Source organism: Nerophis lumbriciformis, linkage group LG06 (assembly GCF_033978685.3).
Source record: "Nerophis lumbriciformis linkage group LG06, RoL_Nlum_v2.1, whole genome shotgun sequence".
In the NCBI taxonomy this organism is placed as follows: Eukaryota; Metazoa; Chordata; class Actinopteri; order Syngnathiformes; family Syngnathidae; genus Nerophis; species Nerophis lumbriciformis.
The window spans coordinates 5,880,951-5,901,708 of record NC_084553.2 but is presented as its reverse complement, the minus strand read 5'-3'; positions in this window follow the sequence as shown (position 1 = coordinate 5,901,708).

Genomic DNA, 20,758 nt, shown 5'->3' with positions numbered 1-20,758 from the left:
TCATGTTTATACAATTCATTTTTTACATTGATTTTTTATACAGCCATTTTTTAACACTTAATTTTATACCAGTATTTGTTTTACATAACATTTTTATACAATATTTTTTTACACTGAATTTATATATATAAAAAAAAAATTTACACTGAATTTTTATACTATTATTTTCTTTTACAATTATTTTTTGTTTAATCACTTTTTTTACACTGAATTTTTATAAAAACATTTTTGCACTGAATTTTTATATAATTATTTTTTTACAATGAATTTATATACAATCATTTTTTTACAATCATTTGTTTCTACACTGAACTTTTTTACAATTCAATTTTTTACACAACAAATTTTTTAACACTGAATTGTATACCATTATTTGTTTTACATAACATTTTTATACAATTTTTTTTACACTGAATTTGTATACAATTATTTTTTACACTGAATTTTTGTACAATTTGTTTTTTTACACTTAATTTATATACAATTATTTTTTTTTACACTGAATTGTTTCTACACTGAACTTTTTTACAAATACATTTTATACAATTCATTTTTTACACTGATTTTTCATACAACAATTTTTTTAACACTGAATTGTATACCATTATTTGTTTTACACTGAATTTACATACAATATTTTTTTTACACTGAATTTTTATACTATTATTTTTTTTTACAATTAATTTTTGTACAATCACTTTTTTTTTACACTGAATTTTTATACATTTTTTTCTACACTGAATTTGTATATAATTATTTTTTTTACACTGAATTTATATACAATCATTTTTTCACAATCATTTTTTTCTGCACTGAACTTTTTTACAATTCAATTTTTTACACAACAAATTTTTTAACACTGAATTTTATACCATTATTTGTTTTACATAACATTTTTATAAAAAAAATTTTACACTGAATTTGTATACAATTATTTTTTACACTGAATTTTTGTACAATTTTTTTTTTACACTTAATTTATATACAATTATTTTTTTTACACTGAATTGTTTCTACACTGAACTTTTTTACAAATAAATTTTATACAATTCATTTTTTACACTGATTTGTTATACAACAATTTTTTTAACACTGAATTGTATACCATTATTTGTTTTACACTGAATTTATATACAATATTTTTTTACACTGAATTTTTATACTATTATTTTTTTTACAATTAATTTTTGTACAATCACTTTTTTTACACTGAATTTTTATACTTTTTTTTTACACTGAATTTTTATATAATTATTTTTTTTACACTGAATTTATATACAATCATTTTTTTTACAATCATTTTTTTCTACACTGAACTTTTTTACAATTCAATTTTTTACACAACAAATTTTTAACACTGAATTTTATACCATTATTTGTTTTACATAACATTTTTATACAATTTTTTTTACACTGAATTTGTATACAATTTTTTTTTACACTGAATTTTTGTACAATTTGTTTTTTTACACTTAATTTATATACAATTTTTTTTTTTTACACTGAATTGTTTCTACACTGAACTTTTTTACAAATACATTTTATACAATTCATTTTTTACACTGATTTGTTATACAACAATTTTTTTAACACTGAATTGTATACTATTATTTGTTTTACATAACATTTTTATACAATTTTTTTTTTTTACACTGAATTTATACTGAATTTTCATACAATTAATTTTTTTACACACATTTATTTTATACACTGACTATTTTTACACTGAATGTATATACAATTATTTTTTTACACTGAATTTTCATACTATTATTTTTTTTTACAATGAATTTTTGTACAATCATTTTTTGTACTCTGAATTTGTATACAATTAAATGTTTACACTAATGTTTTAAACTCCATTTTTATACAATACATTTTTTTTACACACAATTTTTATACTGAATTTTCATACAATTAATTTTTTTTTTTACACACATTTATTTTATACCCTGACTTTTTTTACACATAATTGTTACACAATTAAATGTGTGTTGGCCCTGCGATGAGGTGCAGCTGAGATAGGCTCCAGCACGCCCCACGAACTCGAACGGGACAAGCGGTAGAAAATGGATGGATGGATGGACACTATATCAGTATATATTATTTACTGTATACATAATACGTAAATATTACATATATGTTGTATTTTATATTGCTACTATGGTACATTTTTAGTTTACTTTATACATTTTGTTGTCACCCTCTTCTGTGCCCTTGTGTGCATTATCCTTTTCATCCTTATCCTTTCCATCCTTTGGACGGTACAGCTCAGTTGGTAGAGTGGCCGTGCTAGCAACTTCAAATATGCATGAAAACACTCCTACAGACATCACCCAGGGGACGGTTTAGTAAGTATGAATAGTTGTAGTTATATTGCAAAACTTACAAATGTGTCCCGGAGTGATAGATGAAGAATCCTAACGACTAGAACAGCTATGGACGGCTCGAAGACTGTACGGCACTCCACTTCCAGTTGAGAGCACGAGATGGCATCGAAAAAAACAAACCATTTCTCAGTGTTTTTGCCCATAAATTAGCCTCTGTGTTTTATAAGCCGCAGGGTTCAAAGTGTAGGGAAAAAAGTTGCGGCTTATTGTCCGGAATTGACGGTATTCCTGATTGTCTGTGCTCGTAAAACAATACAACTCGTCTCCTGGCTCTCTATTTTATCAGTCACGTGGCGTCACTTTTTCGGTGTACGGTATCGTTTTAAGGAAGCAAATGGTTCTGTTATCGAACCCGATGGATGGAAGCTTGAAGTGAATGGAAATGTTGAGCATAATCCACCTTTAATGACAGGGAACTCCTGCTGTGAACTTCATCACGTTCGAGTGAAGACGAGCATTAATAATCTGCAACGAGTGACACGTGTGGCGTTCAGGAGCGTACGGAACTTTCACTTGTCAAACTTTCCCAACACCGACATCTCGGTTTGCAGTCATTTTTTATTTATTTCTGTTTTAGCACAGCGCGTTCCTTCGCTCGCTCTCATACGGGGGACTGAACTGTGACTTCTCCTGGAACGCCGAGCGAGTCGGAGCGCTTTGGCTCTGTTTCCGTTGCCGCGTGGTCTTATTGGCCGCTTCAGCCACCGCCGGCGGAACTCATCTCACGCCAACGCTGGATGGAAAAGGAAGATCTCCGGTTCAGAGCAACTTTGGTGATCTGTCTTCAGAGGGTTGTGGGCAAAAACTCAATAATTTAGGGTTCGAGTGTCTAGCTTTACCAGCCTTCTTATTTCTACACCCATTTTCTGAGAAAATGAGACAAAAGTTTGTGAGATAAAGAAGAGGTGTCACGACTTTCTAAAGCACTTCTTAATCCTTCTTGGTACACACTAGTTGAACTTTACAAATCAGCTAAAGATTAGACTATTAGAACAGCATTAATACCACCTTAAATACGATAATGCAGGTTATCCAAAGTATATACATATACATACACACACACATATATATATATATATATATATATATTATATATATATATGTCTTAATAAGGTTATCCAAAAAATAGTGCTCGATACCGTAGTAGAGCGCAATATATGTATGTGTGGGAAAAAAATCACAAGACTATTTCATCTCTACAGGCCTGTTTCATGAGGGGGGGTTCCCTCAATCATCAGGAGATTTTAATGGGAGCATTCACATACCATGGTTTATATAGGGCACAGAGTGGGTGGGTACAGGCTGGCGTAGGGGCGTGGTGATTTGCTCATGTGTTACCTAGGAGGTGTTTCCGTCTATGGCGGCATGCTGTGACAATTTTGCTGCGCTTGTTGAGGGATGCCAGGTCTGGACGGTAAATAATAAACAGTTTCTCTTTCAAGCATAGGTTGCATCTTTTATTACCACTATTGTAAGGTGTGCTGGATGCAGGAATTTGCCATGTTATTGAATATTCAACATTATTGTCTTTGAGGTCCCAAATGTGTTTGCTGAGTTCTGTGGTATTCCGCAGGTTTTGGTTCCTGAAAGAAGCCTTGTGATTGTTCCATCTGGTTTTGAACTCCCCCTCGGTTAATCCTACATATGTGTCGGATGTGTTAATGTCCTTGCGTGTTACCTTAGATTGGTAGACAACTGATGTTTGTAAGCACCCCCCGTTGAGAGGGCAATCAGGTTTCTTTCGACAGTTGCAGTCTCTGTTGGTTTTGGAGTCGCTCTGTCTGGGGGCCCCATATATATATAGTATATATATATATATATATATATATATATACACACATACAGAGGGCCGCTTGCAACCGCTAACAATATATTAACATAAATGTGTGTATATATATATATATATATATGTCAGGCTTTCCCCTGACAGTTTGGTTGTGTTTTAGTTTTTCCTCTGTGTGTGTAGTATTTCCTGTCAGCGCTCTTGTTTTGGTTCTGTTTCCTGTTTGTCTCCCTGAGTGCTGTGTCCCCTCAGCTGTGGCTGATTGGCACCTGGCCACACCTGGTGTCAATCAGCCAGCTGCTATTTATACCTGCCCTACCCTCCAGTCACTGCTGGATTATTGTCATTGTCGATGTCACTACTACCTGTCATAATACTTGTCGTTGTAGCTCTGTCTACTTGTGTTCACTCTGCTCATGTCATAGTTCCTTCGTGTCTCAGTAAGTGTTTTTGTTTCTTGTCGACAGTTAGCCTTTGTGCTATTTTAGTTCATAGCCAAGTTTGTTCTCCGCTTTGTGCGCGCCTTTTGTTTGTACCCTTTTGTTTGTTTTTTTGTTATAGTGTTAAATTAAATCATGTTTTCTTGCACCAAGCCTGCCGCCATCTCTGCATCTTGGGGTTCGCCACCAACAAACTCTGACAATATATATATATATATATATATACAACTGGCCCTCTAAGGGCAACCATAACTGTGATGTGGCTCTCAATGAAAACAAGTTTGACACGCCTGATCTAGAGGTTTAAGCTTTAAAAGTAGAGAATAAATAAATAAATAAATATAAAATAAAAAATTAAAACACACATATATATATATATATATATATATATATATATATATATATATATATATATATATATATATATATATATATATATATATATATATATATTTATTTAGGCTGAGTAAGTATTCCGACAAGCTGGTGCACTTTGACAGCCAATTTAGACCTGCAAAATAGCGAGAAAGACGCTCTGTTCCACCCCCATTTTCTTCACGTGGATTACGAGTCACTTTTCATCTAAACGAGAATACATATATATATATATATATATATATATATATATATATATATATATATATATATATTTATTTAGGCTGAGTAGGTATTCCGACAAGCTGGTGCACTTTGACAGCCAATTTAGACCCACAAAATAGCGAGAAAGACGCTCTGTTCCACCCCCATTTTCTTCACGTGGATTACGAGTCACTTTTCATCTAAACGAGAATACATATATATATATATATATATATATATATATATATATATATATATATATATATATATATATATATATATATATATATGTATATATATATATTTATTTAGGCTGAGTAGGTATTCCGACAAGCTGGTGCACTTTGACAGCCAATTTAGACCCACAAAATAGCGAGAAAGACGCTCTGTTCCACCCCCATTTTCTTCACGTGGATTACGAGTCACTTTTCATCTAAACGAGAATACATGCATATATATATATATATATATATATATATATATATATATATATATATATATATATATATATATATATATATATATATATATTTATTTAGGTTGAGTAGGTATTCCGACAAGCTGGTGCACTTTGACAGCCAATTTAGACCTGCAAAATAGCGAGAAAGACGCTCTGTTCCACCCCCGTTTTCTTCACGTGGATTACTAGTCACTTTTCATCTAAACGAGAATACATATATATATATATATATATATATATACATATATATATATATGTATATATACATATATATGTATACACATATATATATATATATATATATATATATATATATATATATGTATATATATATATATATATATATATATATATATATATTTATATATATATATATATATATATATATATATATATATATATATATAGGTATTCTTTTCGTGGTGGTGGGTGGGTGGTTGCTGTCATGGTGCACGTATTGGAGTGTTGTGTTGGATTTCGTGAATGGTTGGTAGCTGTTATTTCTCAGGTTGAAAGTGACGTCGAGGAAGTTGACGGTTTGCTTGTTGGCTTCAATCGTGATAATGTTGAATATTCAATAACATGGCAAATTCTTGCATCCAGCACACCTTACAATAGTGGTAATAAAAGATGCAACCTATGCTTGAAAGAGAAACTGTTTATTATATACCGTCCAGACCTGTCATCCCTCAACAAGCGCAGCGAAATTGTATCAGCATGCCGCCACAGACGGAAACACCTCCTAGGTAACACATGAGCCAATCACCACGCCTGTACCCACCCACTCTGTGCCCTATATAAACCATGGTATGTGAATGCTCCCATTAAAATCTCCTGATGATTGAGGGAACCCCTCATGAAACAGGCCTGTAGAGATGAAGTAGTCTTGTGATTTTTTTTCCCAAACATACATATATTGCGCTCTACTACGGTATCGAGCACTATTTTTTGGATAACCTTATTAAGACATATATATATATATATATATATATATATATATATATATATATGTATATATATATATATATATATATATATATACATACAACTGGCCCTCTAAGGGCAACCATAACTGTGATGTGGCTCTCAATGAAAACAAGTTTGACACGCCTGATCTAGAGATTTAAGCGTTAAAAGTAGAAAATAAATAAATACAAAATAAAAAATTAAAACAATTATATATATATATATATATATATATATATATATATATATATATATATATATATATATATATATATAAACTGTTTATATATATATAAATATATATAAATAAATATATATATATATATATATATATATATATATATATATATATATATATATATATATATATATATATATATATATATATATACACATACAACTGGCCCTCTAAGGGCAACCATAACTGTGAAGTGGCTCTCAATGAAAACAATTTTGACACGCCTGATCTAGAGATTTCAGCGTTAAAAGTAGAAAATAAATAAATACAAAATAAAAAATTAAAACAGTTATATATATATATATATATATATATATATGTATATATATATATATATATATATATAAACTGTATATATATATATATATAAACTGTATATATATAAATGTATATATATAAACTGTTTGTATATATATAAATATATACATATATATATATATATATATATATATAAACTGTTTATATATATATAAATATATATATATATATATATAAACTGTTTATATATATATATATATATATATATATATATACATATATATATATATATATATATATATATATAAACTGTTTATATATATATATATATATATATATATATATATATATATATATATAAATTATATATATATATATATATATATATATATATATATATAAATTATATATATATATATATATATATATATATATAAACTGTTTATATATATATATATATATATATATATATACATACAACTGGCCCTCTAAGGGCAACCATAACTGTGAAGTGGCTCTCAATGAAAACAATTTTGACACGCCTGATCTAGAGCTTTCAGCGTTAAAAGTAGAAAATAAATAAATGCAAAATAAAAAATTAAAACAATTATATATATATATATATATATATATATATATATATATATATATGTATATATATATATATATATATATTTATTTAGGCTTAGTAGGTATTCCGACAAGCTGGTGCACTTTGACAGCCTATTTAGACCCGCAAAATAGCGAGAAAAACGCAAAAAGACGTTCTGTTCCACCCCCTTTTTCTTCACGTGGATTACGAGTCACTCTTCATCTAAACAAGAATACATATATATATATATATATATATATATATATATATATATATATATATATATATATATATATATATATATATATATATGACGCACTTTTATGGCAATATTTATCAGAAACCCAGGAGAAATAACATTCACCACATTTGGGTGATCCCCACGGGTTAATACATGAACTTGGTATCAGCCGATCTCACTCATGGGTTATTGGCATCGGCAGCATACAACCCGGATCGGAACCTCCCTACTTTCCGTATGTGTATTTCCCAGGTATTACTATTTAACACACTCCGTGAGTCGTGCACTCAATCATTCAGCAAGCGACCGCGTCCATAATAGAACTTGGCCACGTCCATCCGTCAATCCCTGAGACGTCATTTATTCAAACAAGATGACCGGGCCGACTATTTCATAGCAAAACATTCGGCTCGGATACGAGCGCCGCTGATTATTGCCAGCAAAGCACAGCGGCCATCTGCACGCTAATGTATAATAATGTGATCTGTACGCCATAATTGCCGTGACATCAAGATCCCTGCCAGACCTTGAATTACGGCTATTGCACGCCAACCGGAGGAGCCCAGCGCCGGAAGGTCAGCGGGCGAATGTATAAATCTCATTAGCATGCTGGATGTCGGCGGACGTAGGGCAGCTTTATTAGCGGCCTAATGGAAGACAAATGTTGAAAAGGCAAAGTGGACATATGCTGGCGGACTATTGGTATCTCAGGTAGACGACCGGAGCCTTGATGTGTGCACCGCTCATTCATGCTTCACAAATAGTGACATTTGAAAACGCTGCTGATAATATCTGGACTCTTCCGGAAAACACAATGTTTTACGTCAATCCAATGGCTGACAAAATGTCATTTCCAGAAAAAAGGCAAAAACAAGTGGAAAGTTGACAAATTGCCCTAACGATTCAACTGTTTCATTTCAAATATTGTTATTGCAACCTCGAGTCTTGGTCGATAACAATATTATCGGATATGATATCAGCGTGAATAATTTGAGAAAAGGTGTCAGGTTCAAACACCGATGACATTTATTAAACAAGACAAGAAGCAAAGAATCAAACTCAGGCAGAATTCAATTTTGCTCAATTGAGGAGAAACGTGTCGACCTGTAACCTCTTACAGTGTCACCCACGCTCTGGCGAAAGATTGTACGCCACCTCTTTTTATTCGGACTTTCCCTGTTTACATAACTGTTTCTAAAGGAATGGGGACTATGTAAACAGTCATTGTTTTCGGTCACATTACCACAAAAGAAAAAGATGCCTCGGGCTTGGGCTGGTCCTGGATTCAGCTTGAGCAGGTCTTCGATGACAATAGATAACCCCCTCCCGTCTCTTCCCATCCATCGTACACAATGGAATTTTCCAAGCCTTTGCTTGGTGCAATAAAAACAGCCTCTTGTCTGTTCATTGGGAACTCAGAACGGAAAGTTTTTTGATAATTTACATAAAAAGGTATCATCAGTTAATATTCCTCACAGAAAACTATAATCGCCACTAGTAGGGATGACAACAATTGATCAGTTTGTTATTTTAAATTAATATTACACAATTAAATACAATATTTAAAAACATTACTCACCACAAGAGGGGTGTTTACTGTTTCCATCGGAACCGATACCGTACCAATTCCGAGTACCTGGGGTTAGAGTGTCTTGCTTTACCAGCCTTGTTATTTCTACATCCATTGTCCGACAAAATCCAAGTTTTGAGATAAAGAAGAGGTGTCACTAAAATGACAAAACTTAATTTCTAGAAAAAGGCAAAAACAAGTGAAAAGTGGACAAATTGCCCTAACGAGTCAACTGTTTCATTTCAAATATTGTTATTGCAACCTTGAGTCTTGGTCGATAACAATATTATCGGATATGATATCAGCGTGAATAATTTGAGAAAAGGTGTCAGGTTCAAACACCGATGACATTTATTAAACAAGACAAGAAGCAAAGAATCAAACTCAGGCAGAATTCAATTTTGTTCAATTGAGGAGAAACATGTCGACCTGTAACCTCTTACAGTGTCACCCACGCTCTGGCGAAAGATTGTACGCCACCTCGTTTTATTCGGACTTTCCCTGTTTACATAACTGTTTCTAAAGGAATGGGGACTATGTAAACAGTCATTGTTTTCGGTCACATTACCACAAAAGAAAAAGATGCCTCGGGCTTGGGCTGGTCCTGGATTCAGCTTGAGCAGGTCTTCGATGACAATAGATAACCCCCTCCCGTCTCTTCCCATCCATCGTACACAATGGAATTTTCCAAGCCTTTGCTTGGTGCAATAAAAACAGCCTCTTGTCTGTTCATTGGGAACTCAGAACGGAAAGTTTTTTGATAATTTACATAAAAAGGTATCATCAGTTAATATTCCTCACAGAAAACTATAATCGCCACTAGTAGGGATGACAAAAATTGATCAGTTTGTTTTTTTTAATTAATATTACACAATCAAATACAATATTTAAAAAAAATACTCACCACTAGGGGTGTGTGTGCCGTTTCCATCGAAACCGATACCGTACCAATTCCGAGTACCTGGGGTTAGAGTGTCTTGCTTTACCAGCCTTGTTATTTCTACATCCATTGTCCGACAAAATCCAAGTTTTGAGATAAAGAAGAGGTGTCACTAAAATGACAAAATGTAATTTCTAGAAAAAGGCAAAAACAAGTGGAAAGTGGACAAATTGCCCTAACGATTCAACTGTTTCATTTTAAATATTGGTATTGCAACCTTGAGTCTTGGTCGATAACAATATTATCGGATATGATGTCAGCGTGAATAATTTGAGAAAAGGTGCCAGGTTTAAACACCGATGACATTTATTAAACAAGACAAGAAGCAAAGAATCAAGCAGAGGCAGAATTCAATGTTGCTCAATTGAGGAGAAACGTGTCAACCTGTAACCTCTTACAGTGTCACCCACACTCTGGCGAAAGATTGTACGCCATCTCTTTTTATTCGGACTTTTCCCTGTTTACATAACTTAACTAAAATTTCTAAAGGAATGGGGACTATGTAAACAGTCATTGTTTTCGGTCACATTACGACAAACGAAAAAGATGCCTCGGGCTTGGGCTGGTCCTGGATTCAGCTTGAGCAGGTCTTCGATGACAATAGATAACCCCCTCCCGTCTCTTCCCATCGTACACAATGGAATTTTCCAAGCCTTTGCTTGGTGCAATAAAAACAGCCTCTTGTCTGTTCATTGGGAACTCAGAACGGAAAGTTTTTTGATAATTTACATAAAAAGGTATCATCAGTTAATATTCCTCACAGAAAACTATAATCGCCACTAGTAGGACAACAATTGATCAGTTTGTTATTTTCAATTGATATTACACAATTAAATACAATATTTAAAAACATTACTCACCACTAGAGGTGTGTGTGCTGTTTCCATCGGAACCGATACCGTACCAATTCCGAGTACCTGGGGTTAGAGTGTCTTGCTTTACCAGCCTTGTTATTTCTACATCCATTGTCCGACAAAATCCAAGTTTTGAGATAAAGAAGAGGTGTCACTAAAATGACAAAATGTAATTTCTAGAAAAAGGCAAAAACAAGTGGAAAGTGGACAAATTGCCCTAACGATTCAACTGTTTCATTTCAAATATTGTTATTGCAACCTTGAGTCTTGGTCGATAACAATATTATCGGATATGATGTCAGCGTGAATAATTTGAGAAAAGGTGTCAGGTTTAAACACCGATGACATTTATTAAACAAGACAAGAAGCAAAGAATCAAACTCAGGCAGAATTCAATTTTGCTCAATTGAGGAGAAACATGTCGACCTGTAACCTCTTACAGTGTCACCCACGCTCTGGCGAAAGATTGCACGGCACCTCTTTTTATTCGGACTTTCCCTGTTTACATAACTGTTTCTAAAGGAATGGGGACTATGTAAACAGTCATTGTTTTCGATCACATTACCACAAACGAAAAAGATGCCTCGGGCTTGGGCTGGTCCTGGATTCAGCTTGAGCAGGTCTTCGATGACAATAGATAACCCCCTCCCGTCTCTTCCCATCATACACAATGGAATTTTCCAAGCCTTTGCTTGGTGCAATAAAAACAGCCTCTTGTCTGTTCATTGGGAACTCAGAACGGAAAGTTTTTTGATAATTTACATACAATTGTTCTGACAAAAGGTATCATCAGTTAATATTCCTCACAGAAAACTATAATCGCCACTAGTAGGACAACAATTGATCAGTTTGTTATTTGGAATTAATAATACACAATTAAATACAATATTTAAAAAAAATACTCACCACTAGGGGTGTGTGTGCCGTTTCCATCGGAACCGATACCGTACCAATTCCGAGTACCTGGGGTTAGAGTGTCTTGCTTTACCAGCCTTGTTATTTCTACATCCATTGTCCGACAAAATCCAAGTTTTGAGATAAAGAAGAGGTGTCACTAAAATGACAAAATGTAATTTCTAGAAAAAAGGCAAAAACAAGTGGAAAGTGGACTAATTGCACTCACGGTGTAACTGTTCCACTTTAAATATTGATATTGCAGCCTTAGGTATTGGTAGATAACAATATTATCCAATATGAAATCAGCGTGAATCATTTTAGAAAAGGTATCATCAGTTAATATTCCTCACAGAAAACAATAATCGGCACTAGTAGGGACGCATGTTTGCATATATTAGCCACACCCACTAAATTTGAGGAAAACACACGTTTGCATATATTAACTGCATCTACTAAATTTTAGGGGAAAAAACATATTTGCATGTATTAGCCACACCCACTTTTTTCAAGGACAAAAATATGTTTGCATATATTAGCCACACCCACTAAATTTTAAGGAAAAAAACATGTTTGCATATATTAGCCGCACCCACTACATTTTAGGAAAAAAATATTGTTGTATATATTAGCCACACCTACTAAATTTGAGGAACAAGAAAACATGTTTGCATATATCTGCCACACCTACTAAATTGTAATGAAAAAACAAAGACATTTTTTGCAAATATTAGACACACCCACAAAATTTGAAGGAAAAACATTTGTTTGCATATAATAGCCATACACACTACATTTTAATTAAAAATAAATATTTTTGCATAAATTAGCCCCACCCACTAAGTTTCAGGATTTTTTTTTGCATATGTTAGCCACACCCAATAGTTTTTAGGAAAAAAAAATGTTGTAAATATTAGCCACACCTACTAAATTTTAGGAACAAAAAAACATATTTGCATATATTAGCCACACCCACTACATTTGAATAAAAAACATTTTTGCATATATTAGACGCACCCACTAAATTTGAATTAAAAAATTGTTTTGCATATATCAGCTCCACCCACTAAATTGTTATAACAAAAAATAACATTTAAATAAAAAATAAAAACATTGCATATATTAGCTGCACCTACTAAATTTTAGGGAAAAATAAATATTTGCATATATTAGTCACACCCACTAAATTTCAGGATTTCTTTTTGCATATGTTAGCCACACCCAATAGTTTTTAGGAAAAAAAGATTGTTGTATATATTAGCCACACCTACTAAATTTTAGGAACAAAAAAACATATTTGCATATATTAGCCACACCCACTACATTTGAATAAAAAAACAGTTTTGCATATATTAGACGCACCAACTAAATTTGAATAAAAAAACATATTTGCGTATATTAGACGCACCACTCAAATTTGAATTACAAAAACATTTTTTGCATATATCGACCCCACCCACTAAGTTGTTATAACAAAAAATAAAAAAAATAAATTAATAAATAAATAAATAAATTGCATATATTGGCTGCACCTACTTAATTTTAGGGAAAAATAAATATTTGCATATATTAGTCACACCCACTAAATTTCAGGATTTTTTTTTTTTTGCATATTTAAGCCGCACCCAATAGTTTTTAGGAAAAAAAGATTGTTGTATATATTAGCCACACCTACTAAATTTTAGGAACAAAAAAACTTATTTGCATATATTAGCCACACCCACTACATTTGAATAAAAAACTTTTTTGCATGTATTAGACGCACCCACTAAATTTGAATAAAAAACATATTTGCATATATTAGACGCACCACTCAAATTTGAATTACAAAAACATTTTTTGCATATATTAGCCACACCCACAACATTTTTGAAAAAATATACATATTTAGCATATATTAGCAACACCCACAACATTTTTGAAAAAATACAATTTTTGCATATATTAGCCACACCCATTACATTCTAGGAAAACAAAGAAAAAAAACTTTGTAAACCCACTAATTTTTAGGAAAATAAACACTTTTTTTTGTATAAAATAGCCGCACCCATTAAATTGTAGACAGACTAAAATATATATTTGAATAAATTAACCACACCCACTACATTTTAAGAAGAAAAAGGTATCTGTTTGTTATTTTAAATTAATATTCCGCAATTAAATATAATATTTAAAAACATTACTCACCACTAGAGGGGTGTGTGCCGTTTCCATCGGAACCGATACCGTACCAATTCCGAGTACCTGGGCTTAGAGTGTTTTGCTTTACCAGCCTTGTTATTTCTACATCCATTGTCCGACAAAATCCAAGTTTTGAGATAAAGAAGAGGTGTCACTAAAATGACAAAATGTCATTTCTAGAAAAAAGGCAAAAACAAGTGGGAGGTGGACTAATTGCAGTCACGATGCAACTGTTCCACTTTAAATATTGATATTGCAGCCTTAGGTATTGGTAGATAACAATATTATCCAATATGATATCAGCGTGAATCATTTTAGAAAAGGTATCATCAGTTAATATTCCTCAGAGAAAACAATAATCGGCATGAGTAGGGACGCGTGTTTGCATATATTAGCCGCACCCACTAAATTTGAGGAAAACACACGTTTGCATATATTAACTGCATCTACTAAATTTTAGGGAAAAATACATGTTTGCATGCATTAGCCACACCCACTTTTTTCAAGGAGAAAAACATGTTTGCATATATTAGCCACACCCACTAAATTTTAAGGAAAAAAACATGTTTGCATATATTAGCCGCACCCACTACATTTTAGGAAACAAATATTGTTGTATATTTTAGACAAGAGAACATGTTTGCATATATCTGCCACACCTACGAAATTGTAATGAAAAAACAAACACATTTTTTGCAAATATTAGACACACCCACAAAATTTGAAGGAAAACCATTTTTTTGCATATAATAGCCATACCCACTACATTTTAATTGAAAATAAATATTTTTGCATATATTAGCCGCAGCCACTAAATTTTAGGGAAAAAAATGTTTTGCATATATCAGCCCCACCCACTAAATTGTTATAACAAAAAATAAAATTAAAATAAAAAATAAAAAATGTGCATATATTAGCTGCACCTACTAAATTTTAGGGAAAAATAAATATTTGCATATATTAGTCACACACACTAAATTTCAGGATTTAGTTTTTTGCATATTTAAGCCGCACCCAATAGTTTTTTGGAAAAAAAGATTGTTGTATATATTAGCCACACCTACTAAATTTTAGGAACAAAAAAACGTATTTGCATCTGTTAGCCACACCCACTACATTTGAATAAAAAATATTTTTGCATATATTAGACGCACCCACTAAATTTGAATTAAAAAAATGTTTTGCATATATAAGCTCCACCCACTAAATTGTTATAACAAACAATAACATTTAAATAAAAAATAAAAACATTGCATATATTAGCTGCAACTACTAAATTTTAGGGAAAAATAAATATTTGCATATATTAGTCACACCCACTAAATTTCAGGATTTTTTTTTACATATGTTAGCCACACCCAATAGTTTTTAGGAAAAAAATATTGTTGTATATATTAGCCACACCTACTAAATTTTAGGAACAAAAAAACATATTTGCATATATTAGCCACGCCCACTACATTTGAATAAAAACATTTTTGCATATATTAGACGCACCCACTAAATTTGAATTAAACAAACATATTTGCGTATATTAGACGCACCCACTCAAATTTGAATTACAAAAACACTTTTTGCATATATTAGCCACACCCACAACATTTTTGAAAAAATACAATTTTTGCATATATTAGCCACACCCATTACATTCTAGGAAAACAAAGAAAAAAAACTTTGTAAACCCACTAATTTTTAGGAAAATAAACACTTTTTTTTGTATAAAATAGCCACACCCATTAAATTGTAGAAAGACTAAAATATATATTTGCATAAATTAACCATACCCACTACATTTTAAGAAGAAAAAGGTATCTGTTTGTTATTTTAAATTAATATTCCGCAATTAAATACACAATTTAAAAACATTACTCACCACTAGGGGGCGTGTGCCGTTTACATCGGAACCGATACCGTACCAATTCCGAGTACCTGGGGTTAGAGTGTCTTGCTTTACCAGCCTTGTTATTTCTACATCCATTGTCCGACAAAATTCAAGTTTTGAGATAAAGAAGAGGTGTCACTACCTTTAAAGCACTTCTTAATACTTCTTAGTACTCACTAGTTGAACTTTACAAATCAGCTAAAGGTCGCTATTAGAACAGCATTAATAGCGCCTTAAATGCAATAATGCAGGGTATTGTTTCTTCAGCATTGTCCACACATTTAAGTCAGGACTTTGGGAAGGCCATACTGAAAACTGAATTCTAACCTGATTTAGCCATTCCTTTACCACTTTTGACGTGTGTTTGGGGTCTGTAAAGGTTTCCCTCTAGTGGGTTCCTTGGACCACCACACACTGCCACGAGAGCCCGGATTTCAGGTTACAACACTATCTTATTTTCATAAATTGTGCAAGGCTTTTGCTTTCCAGCAAAATGTATTTTTCTGAGTTTATGTCTCTCTCTCTCTCTCTCTCTGGCTCGCATTCAAACTCCAACTGCGTGTCTCATTCCGGCTGCTGCTAATAAAGACAACAGGTGATTAGATAACAAGGCCCACCTGGGCCATCCACTCACCTGTCGCTGTCTTCGAGGCCAGTCCTGGCACACTCATACTTCCCAACCCTCCCGATTTCCCCGGGAGACTCCCGAATTTCAGTGCCCCTCCCGAAAATCTCCCGAGGCAACATTTCTCCCGAATTTCTCCCGATTTCCACCTGGACAATATTATTGGGGGTTTGCCTTAAAGGCATTGCCTTTAGTGTCCGCTTTTCCTCCACACAAACAGCGTGCCAATCCAGTCAGATAATATATGCGGCTTTTACACACACACAGAAGTGAATGCAATGCATACTTGATCAACAGCCATACAGGTCACACTGAAGATGGCCGTATAAACAACTTTAACACTGTTACAAATATGCGCCACACTGTGAACCCCACACCAAACAAGAATGACAAACACATTTCGGGAGCATAGACACAACAGAACAAATACCCAGAATCCCTTGCCGCCTTCACTCTTCCAGGACGCAACAATATATACCCCCGCTACCACCAAACCCCACCCACCTCAACCCAGCCCCCTACCCCCATCTCCCAAATTTGGAGGTCTCAAGGTTGGCAAGTATGGGCACACCCTGTCCCGCGGCAGGCCCGCGGGCCACACCCAACTGCGCCCAAGACCCAACCTGGGGGCTGATGATTTTAGCTTGTCCTGAAGAATTTGGAGGCAATCCTCCTTTTTCATTGTCCCATTTAAAGCGCCAGTTCCATTGGCAGATCTGAAATGGATATAGTGGCACGCCAAATAATCTCTCGATTTTCCTATATTCAAACACAGTGTTACTTTTCAAACTGCGTGTAATGTTACAGTGGCCAAAAATACTAAATATACTGGTAAAAAAAATAAAAAAAATAACTTCCTTGTGTTTTATGCATACTTAGGTCTAGTACGCTACTGTGTTGCAGTGTTGCACATTATGGTGCTACTTGGAGAGACACATGTTTTCTTAAGTGCAACTTGGAGAAAAGAGGTTTGACAACCACTGAAATAGAGATGTAAGTGTTGAAAGTTAAACAGGCCCAGAGCATAATACTACCACCACCATGCTTGACGGTAGTCATGGTGTTCCTGGGATTAAAGGCCTCACCTTTGCTCCTCCAAACATAATGGGGCAGGGCCGGCCCGTGGCATAGGCCGTATAGGCAAATGCTAAGGGCGCCGTCCATCAGGGGGCTCCACGCCAGTGCCACAAATGTTGGGGGAAAAAAAAAAAAAAAAAAAAAAAAGTTGGTACTATTATTTCTAAATACAAAAAATAATCCTACGTTAATTAAAACGCAAAGTAAAGCCTATTTAATAGAAATATTATTTGTTACAACATATTACGCCCTGCAGGTGTACCTAATGTTGTGGCCCTGCAGTCATTCACAACTCCTCCAACACGAGCATTACTGTTTTTGCACTTTTTGGCTTCTTATGAAATAACTTTTTTAAATAGATTCAATCTTGCACGTGGAAAGTTTAAGTGTGGGCTTTAGTTGATATAACAATTCTACGGCGGGGGTGCAGGAGGCGGGGCTACTGGAGCCTCAGCCAGTGCGTCTTTTGCAGCCGTTTTATGATCGCTCAGCACAAGAAATACGTTACACACATACAGTTGTTGACAAAATACACTGTACATTATATACCTCAGCTAACTAAACTATGGAAATGTATAATATAATTCATATAGCAATACAGTCTCACTGCACAGCAGGCCAGCAGTTAGCCGAGTCCGGAATCCATGTTGAGGCACTGAGTGACGTGCCTCAACTGGCTGCTGTTCACCGCACCGTCTCTTCTCAGTATTTTGAACGGAAAATTCAGCGATTTTTAATAAAAATAATCTAAAACTGGTGAAGTTAAATGGAAAATAACTTTATAGTATAATCACTGGATACATATAACAATTTAATAACATTTTTTTCTTTTTGCATTTTTTTTCTTTCCATGATGGAAAGAAAAAACTTTTTTTACTTACAACTATACCAGTGACTGCACGTCACTGGTATAGTTGTAAGTAAAAAAAAAAAGGTCAAAGACAAAGCTATTCGGGTTCTTGTGAGTATATACACTTCACTGCCGATGTGGGGGGGCGCCACCTAAAATCTTGCCTAGGGCGCCAGATTGGAAGAGTTAGGGCTGCAAGGGATTCTGGGTATTTGTTCTGTTGTGTCTATGTTGTGTTACGGTGCGGATGTTCTCCCGGCTTTTGTGGCCAAAAGGCTCCATTTTTGTTTCGTCCGACCACGGAACTTTCCCCCAGAAGGTCTTATCTTTGTCCATGTGATGTCAGATGAAACAAGAGTGGAGTGGGGACTTCATGACCTTGACAAAACACAAGGATATCAATGCGAGTAAAGCAAGATGGGATCGGATCGCTCGAACGATACTGTAAGATTCATGCTCGCTCATTAGAGCTCCATTCCGCTGATACCAACAGGCGGGAAGGTGTATTTGAATAATTCACAGGAAGCCCCCGCAGGTGCACAAAGACCAGCGCCATGCAGGCGTGGTGTGTATACTCTGCATAACGGAGAAAGCCCGCGGCGCGGCCGAACGCACTGACCCGCAGACGAGCGCACCAGCGGCGCTCCTTTCACCGATGCGTCAGACTTTATCGCGGCGGACGCGGGCTCGTTGCGTCCGTCCGTGCGGATCACACGCGAGGAGGTCCTTGATACGGCCGGGCGTTTGACCTTGGGTGCTTCGGAACAAACCCCGGCGCCGGCTTTTTCGCAGCCAGGGCTCCCGCGGGCGCGCTCATCAAATATTCATGGCAAACATGTCAGAAGTTGTACTGGGGAGATTTCTGGGGAGAGACCGACAAATGAGCAGATTTGCTTGACATTGCATCATGGCCACAACACTTTTTCTTTTTTTTTTTTTCACCCCCTCACTCCATATTATGGAAGGAGTTAAAAGAAGACGTGAGCGTCATGTCAAAGCGCTGCTAAGGAGAAGGAGGTTTGACAATATTGATAGTTGTTATGTCATGAAGTATCACCTTGACTCATAAAAGTGTTTCAAATAAGTGTTAAAAATAAATCATACTTTTTTTTTTTCCACTTTCAACACCTACATCTCTAGATTAACTTCAAATATATCTGTTGAAAAAAGTTTTTTTAATATTCTAATACAAAAATAAATAAATATATATTTATAATATATTCATAATAATATTTATAATAATTTATAACTTTTTTTTTTTTTTTTTTTTTTTGAAGTATTTATTTCAAACCTGCACAATACAACAACACACATTTTTTTTTTGTTTTTTTGTTTTACATTTTGGCAGAGACATTTATGCCAGGCTTGAAAAGGGGTTGGATGAAGCAATTGCTTATAATATCCCAACCCCTCTCACTCACTCATATAGCAAAATAGCCACTGTTGTGATGCTTCTGTGGAATTGATGGCTGCCGCAATGCTAAAAAAGTAACAACATGCGTAAATATAACATGTTATTATGAATGTGAAAGATACTATATTTAAAAAATAGTTGCATTGTGCATATAGAACGTTCGACAAATGTTTTTGAATGTTTTCTAGGGCGCTTTATAGGCAAATGCATTGTTAGCTGACTCTTGCTAGTGTTTGTTTACGAGTTAGAATGCATTAAAAGCATTTTTACGATAAAATCACACATTGATTTTAATCATTACTATATTTTGAATAATGACAGTTTTTGTTATATAAATCCCCACTCATAAAAGTGTTTAAAATAAGTGTTAAAAATAAATCATACTTTTTTTTTTCCACTTTCAACACCTAAATCTCTAGATTAACTTCAAATATATCTGTTGAAAAAAGTTTTTATAATATTCTAATACAAAAAAAAAAGAAGATATATTTATAATATATTCATAATAATATTTATAATAAATT